The sequence below is a fragment of the Rhinopithecus roxellana genome, chromosome 12, assembly GCF_007565055.1.
Source record: "Rhinopithecus roxellana isolate Shanxi Qingling chromosome 12, ASM756505v1, whole genome shotgun sequence".
Classification (NCBI taxonomy): domain Eukaryota; kingdom Metazoa; phylum Chordata; class Mammalia; order Primates; family Cercopithecidae; genus Rhinopithecus; species Rhinopithecus roxellana.
This window is the reverse complement of record NC_044560.1, coordinates 56,862,245-56,869,004: the sequence shown is the minus strand read 5'-3', so window position 1 is coordinate 56,869,004 and position 6,760 is coordinate 56,862,245. Positions and strand designations below refer to the sequence as shown.

Here is a 6,760-nt window from a genome sequence, read left to right as displayed (position 1 = left end):
TGGAATATTTTTTGAGAAGAAAGAGTGTAGGTCACTGAGGCCATTTGTTCTCGTAGCTCTCTGGCTGGCGGGGATCCAAGTGTGTATGAAGATGAGTGACAGTGTGCGGCCAGCTTTTTCGCTGCTGGTCTTTCTATCTGCAGAAGCTTTGAGTGCATTTATCAGAAGCCAAACCATGCCAACTCTTTTGATATTAGGTCTTTGGGTGGAGCTTTCAAAATCATTCTTTGTTCCACTTTTCCTAGATTGTCAAACTGCGCCCAGTAGGTGGTTGAGAGTGTGAATTTCAAACATGTGCTTTTAATATGCCCAAAACTGTTGCAGACAGTTGGGATGTGTAGTGCACGTCTGGCTCAACCCAGAAGTACAGTGCTGAGGGAGAAGCTTTGAGACCGGGGACACGGCTGAAGGTAAATGAATTGAAATGTTCTGATTTGTTACGGCAGTTGCATCGTAGGAAGGGGTGACTTTAGAACAATATCTGACAGTATGCAAGGAATTCAGAGAGAGCGCTGCACTGGGAATGTGAGTTTTATATGGATCACCAATAGCATTCTCTGAGGTGGAGCCTGACGGAACTCTCACAGCTTCATCCAAGGAGCCCTCTGCGTCAGGGGCGGAGCACCCATTCCAGCACGTATTAGTCAGGAACCGGAGCCCTCTCTCAGGGGAGTAAGTGCTCGTCACACTATTTTCCCGCTGTGCCATGACGGTGCCTGGGACAGACAGCTGGATGTTTGTTTGCTGTTTCTTACAAAACCTCCTGTTGCTCTGAAGTGCTTCTGTAATCTGGGCCATAATGGCTGGAGAGATTTTCTCCCGGATATATTTCACATAATCAACTGTTGCCTCAAGAACTGAAGCCGCGTCATTCTTTCTCCCCTTTACGTACGGCAAGAGCGTACGCAGCTGCTCGCAGCAATATTTGATTCTTTCTCTTCTTAGTTTTTCCTTGCTTGAATGAAGAAGAGAAATCTTTTTGTTTTTCTCGAACTCTGACAACGAAGCATTTAATTCAAGCCCACTGCCATTCCTTAAAGATTCAGGGCAGGCAAATAGATCAGTAGGAAAATATCCCAGGTGTTCACTGTAAGGCCTCTGCAGGGGCAATCCAGGTTCTTCAGGCCCAGCGGCATTTTCAATCTTAACTGTGTTTGAGAGACATGTTTTCCAGTATTTTACCACATTACTCATTTTTTCCATTGTCAGTGGTTCAGTTAAAGCAATATCAGTTCCATGCCCTGAAATACAACCTGTAAAATTTTCAGGGATTATAAAAACAAACAGTGAATGTGTATTTTTCTTTTTGCCAAATCTAATTAAGTTGATGGCTTCCAGCTCCTCAGCACTTAGTGAAGAAGGCATCTTCAAGAAAACCATGTTGAATGTGCAATCATCCAAAAGCGCTACTGCCTCCTTCATGTCACTGATGGTGATGGTGACTTCTGCTATGTTTGCGAACAGTTTCTGTACAGTATCAGCCAGGTAGCCCACAGTGACATCTCCAACTAATAAGACGTCTATTTTTGCCTGGCCCGAGATCTGGCCGTGCTCCTGGCAGATAATTGAGGAAGCCATTGCCGCTGCGCACGTGCTGGGTCCTGGGGCAGCCTTCCAGCAGGAGGACCATACTGTTTTCTTAAATGAATTTTAATAAAGTGGTTCCTCCCATGTGCCCAGGCTGGGCCTCTGAACAAAATTTTCCATCTTCTGTGGCAATACCTGAGAGGATGACATGGACTTAGGCCTGATATGCAGCCATTCCTGTCCAACCTGCCCCTGCTGCAGGACAGTACCAGCCCAGGGCCCAAATCTCCTGCTGAAGAGCTGAGAGAGAAAATAGAATATCCAAAGTATCTTACCTTTTTCCAGTCTGCTTGAATGGGTACCAGTGCAGTCCATTTGCCCCTGAGGACACCCACCTGCTGGTCTTTGGCTTTTAAGAGTCAGATCTCACTGACTTCTCTGGGTCCCAGCTGCTTTCACTCTGCTGAGCATTGCTCTTTCCCATGGGGGTCACTCCCCCTCCAGGCATGTCCTCCAGCTCCAGCTGACAGGTCAGCCAAACCAGAGCCAAGAGAATGAACAAAGATTTCAATATCTAGTATGTGCAGCAGAGATCTAAACTGTACAAAAAATAAAGAAGTAGAGATGCACACAGCTCCCCTGACAACATTGCGTCCCAAAGCAATGTCTTCTGTGCCCGTCATTAAGGAGCTTACTGTCCCTCAGCACATGGGCAAGTGCTTCCAGGGTCTCTCAATTCCTCAACGGGAGGCAAAACACATTTTAACACAGTACCTCAGGAAAGGAAGTGGAGATAATTTACCTACTTGTGATAAAGTTCCTGAAAAGATCCCTAGACTGCCAAATTCCCCTCTGAAAGACGACAGAAAAGGCCTTCCAATTGCAAAACATTGGCCTCCTTGCTTTTAAAAGAGTACCCTTGAAAGAGCCAAAACAATTTTGCCAAAATACATTGCAGAACTTGAACTTTCTTATTTGAAATCTCACAAAACATTACAAGCACTAAAAACAGAAGCTGCTGGCATAAGAATACAAATAGGGACCAAAGGGATAGAATTGAGAGTCCAGAAATAAACCCTCACCCTTATAGTTCATTGCTGTTGCATAAGGGTTTCAAGATAATTTAATGGAGGAACAATCATCCTCTCAAATAACGGTGCAGAAACACTAGATAACAACATGCAAAACAGTAAACTTAGAGAACTATGCTTCCAACCATACTAAACAATTATGTAAAAATGGATGAGTGAGTTAATTATAAGATCTGTAACCATAAAAACATCTTAGAACAAGACATGGGGTGAAACTTAATGACCTCAAATGTGCAATAGATTCTCAGGTATGACCCAAATGCATGAGAAAGAAAAAGGAAAAATAGATAAATTGGGCTAAAGATGCAAGCCTTTTGTGCATCAAAGGATATTGCCAAGAAAATAAAAAAGACCAAACACAGAATGAGACATAATAGTTGCAAATCACAAAGACAATGGTTTTACGCTCAGAATATATAAAGAACTGCTACAACTCGATAACGAAAAGGCAAACCACCAAATTATATAAATGGGCAAAGAACGCAAATAGACATTTCTTCAAAGAAGATATGCAAATCATCAAGAGGGACATGAAAAGAAACTCAACATCATTAGTCATTAGGAAAATACAAAGTCAAAGCCACAATGGGATCCCACACTACACCTACAAATATGGCTACCATTCTTTTCAAATGTTAAATAACAAGTGAAAGCCTTATGTAGAATTTGGAATCCTCATACATTGCTGTTGAGATTATAAAAAGGTACAGCCACTAGGAGAAATAGTTGTGCTGTTCCTCAAGAAGCTAATCATAGAATTCTTATGTGAAAGAGCATCCATTCCTAGGTATATACCCAAAGAATTGAATTCAGGGACTGAAACAGGTACTCGCATGGGAATGTTGATTGTAGCATTACTCACAAAAGATAAAATATGAAAACAATCCAAGTGTTCATCAACACATGAATAAACAAATGTGGTCACACATACAACAGAATGTTAATCTGCCATAAAGAGGAATGAAACTCTGACATCCGCTGGAAGATGCATGGACTTTGGAAACATTATGCTAAGTGAAATACGTCAGAAACTAAATAACATATATATATATATAAAATTCCATTTATATGAAACATCAAGAATAGGCAGTTTCACAGAGACAGAGTTGAGATGATCATGGTCTAGGGTGGAAAATACAGGGAGTTACCATAGCTTCAAAGATACAAAGTTTCAGTTTAAAATGATAAAAATGTTCTAGGAAAAAAAGTGGTGATGGTAACTGAACACTGTGTATGTGGTTAATTCCACTTGATTGCACATTTTAAAGTGGTTAAAATAGCACATTATTCACAGAACTGTGCAAAATTGATTTCTATTATTTAATTGACCCAGGCTAAGGTGTTTGTTATGGCAGCTGAAGCCATGAATACATCATCTGACCCAGTGTTTTCCATGAAACGTATCACTTTTTCAATCAAGTTAGCTGGAACCTCCTGTCCCCAGAAGAACCGCAGGTCCCAAAACAAGAGCTCCAGCAGGGGCTCAACCAGCACAGGTCCCATAGGGCAGCCTCGATGTCAGGCCCTGGATGGCAGGTGAGGCTATAATGATACAACCACAAGATGAAAGTGTAAGTGATTTTACTACTTACAGACACTGGGGAGCACTTGGCACACCTGGAGACCACAGATACAGAGGTCAGTGAGCCCAGGCAGGGAGGAGAGAAGAGACCGGTAAGCCAATGGCTTTAGTAAGTCCAGGTGTTATCTGACAGGTTTCCAGCAGGGAGTTTTAATGGATGTGTTTAAAGCAAGCAGCAAACACTGGGACCAGGAGATCACGCTGTGTTTGAGAAGTGGTCACTTTAAATGTAAGGGCAAATGTCTGAATATCAGTTTAAAGAAAGTAGATGGAGAGAGAGGAGCCCAGCACACCAAGCAGGAGAGATGCCTCTTAGATTTTATCGCTGGCCACCCACTGCAGCCACTTGAACCAGATACAGTATTGAAAACTGCCATGGTGAGTAAGGACTGCCTCTTATGTGAGGCAAATAAATTTACACCTTAAAAAATGAATGCCAAGGCAACATGACACTATGAGCACTCATGACATCCAGGGACACAAGCATGGTGTGGTACTGCGCCCTGGAGTCAGAATCCTGGGTTCTGGTCCCTGGGAGTGAGAAAATGAAAATGACTTGTCCCTACTCCCCTGGCTTTGATCCTCCCACCCTGCTGCTCCGTCTTCTGCTCCCAAGCCCATGTGCAGTGCTCAGCCCCAGACATCAGTGTCCCCAGGGTATACACAGTGCCACCTACTGCACACAAACACAAATTCACAGAAGGTGACAAAAATCTGCGTTCGGGACATCCGATCGTGAAAGAGGGAGAACGGTGAAGGTAGAGCCACAGAGACTGGGACTCACAGGGCTGGAAGGTGATGGAGCTGTAACATAGCATATGTGTGACCTCGTTTGAAAGGTGCAGATCCTTGTGGAATAAAACACGCAGCCTGGCCTGGGACTTCGGCCAACCACACTTCCCTTCCAGTCCACCAGAGGGCGGCAGAGTCCCTCCAGCCTGGAACCTTCCCAGGGGATGCCGACCTCCCTCAGCAGAACCCGTAGCCAAGGAGGGTTCACCCTCACCAGGGTCACCTCGGCCCAAGTCCTCAAAGTCCTCCATGCTCCCCACACGGACTGTGTCAGCTCCTCCCTGACCTGGCGGCGGCCAACCTAACACCACTCCCTCTGCAGGCAGCTCCTGCCCCACACACCCGCTCCTTCCCTGGGCTCAGTTAAAAAGACATCTCCCAGGGCAGCGCTGGTGCACGCGACGCCACACTGCGCGCTTTCCCCTCGTGGCCTCCTTCCATCCTCATCAACTCTTTCTGTCACTGCTCCCCAAATGCCTGCTCCTGCTCCATCTGTCCTGTTCTGTGGGGCATCCTAGGCCAAGCCTAGCGCTGACACAGAACAGCGGCTGCCCGAGGGCTCACAGCCTCCCCGGGAATCAGTCAGGCACCCTGTGACCTGCCTGCCCGCTGCACCCCGTGGGGCTCAGAGCGCGTGCGATGGTCACACACAGGCACCACATATGATATGGCCACCTACCCCTGGCTGTCCCTTGGGAAGACAGACCTCTCCTGTGTCCCTGCCGGGGGAAGGGGGTATTATTGTTCTTTGTTCCGAGAACACAACTCACCTCTACCCACCTTCTCAGGTGTAAGCAACGTCCCTCCAGACAGGCCATCTGGTGACTGCCTGTTCCTCCTCTACAGAGAGCACCTTGGCCAGGTCAAAACCCTCAGGACAGACCCCTGGGTATGTCAGCACATGGAGGGCTGAGCCCATCAGGACCGCGGAGTAAGTCGGGATGAATCTCTCCAGCTCTGAACCCCTGCTCTGTCCCAGGATCCCCTTCCGGTATCTCAACGAGCCATGTTCCACGAGGTTCCTGGGTAATTCCCCACTTCCTCCTGTACCATCACGAGGAAGGTGTGGTGTCCACAGGACAATCAGATGATCAGAGAAGAGAGGACACCAAAGATGTTCAGGAAGAAATGAGAAACCCTGAGCCCCAGCTCAGCCACCAGACCCCAGGGAGCAATACAGTGACTGAGAACAGTCCCTTTGACCATGGGACTCACAGCCCCCACTGAGCAACCAGTACAGGCCTCTCCTCCCAAGAGGCATGAGAGATTCACCCTACACACCCCGAGAAAGGACAGTTTCCTCTGGGACACCCAGGTCCTGAATGTCCATCCTTGGAAGCTGCAGCCAAGCTAGACACAATTAGAGAAAGGAAGGGTCCCTCTCACCAGTGACACACAGCTCCCCCACAGCACAATGGAGTGTCCCTGTGACAGGGACCTGGTGCAGCTCCAGCCTCCTGCACTGAAGGGGAGAGCCAGATGGGGATGAAAGAGGGAAAAGGGTGCGAATGTGCACCCCGACCCAGAGCCATCAGGACAGCAGGAGGCTGAGGCCCAGGACTGTGCTTGCCCAAGCTACAGGGCATGTGTGTGACCGTGTGTGTCTGTGTGTGTCTCTTTTGTGTGTGTGTTTGTGTTTCTGCACATAGTGTGTGTCAAGGTTAGGTGACCGAATCACTGCTGAAAAAGGCAGAGGCCTCCACAATTCCCAGGGACCTGACACACAGACCAAAGGAAAAAGAGAAGGAGGGACAAGGAGACAGGACTG

General features: G+C 47.0%; 1 pseudogene across 1 annotated transcript; it reads right to left on the bottom strand.

Moving 5' to 3' along the window:
* Positions 1-1,620, bottom strand: LOC115892325 (annotated as a pseudogene). The gene has a single exon (XR_004052210.1). The product of XR_004052210.1 is annotated as a spermatogenesis- and oogenesis-specific basic helix-loop-helix-containing protein 2 pseudogene (transcript).
* Between the last annotated feature and the right edge of the window lie 5,140 nt (positions 1,621-6,760).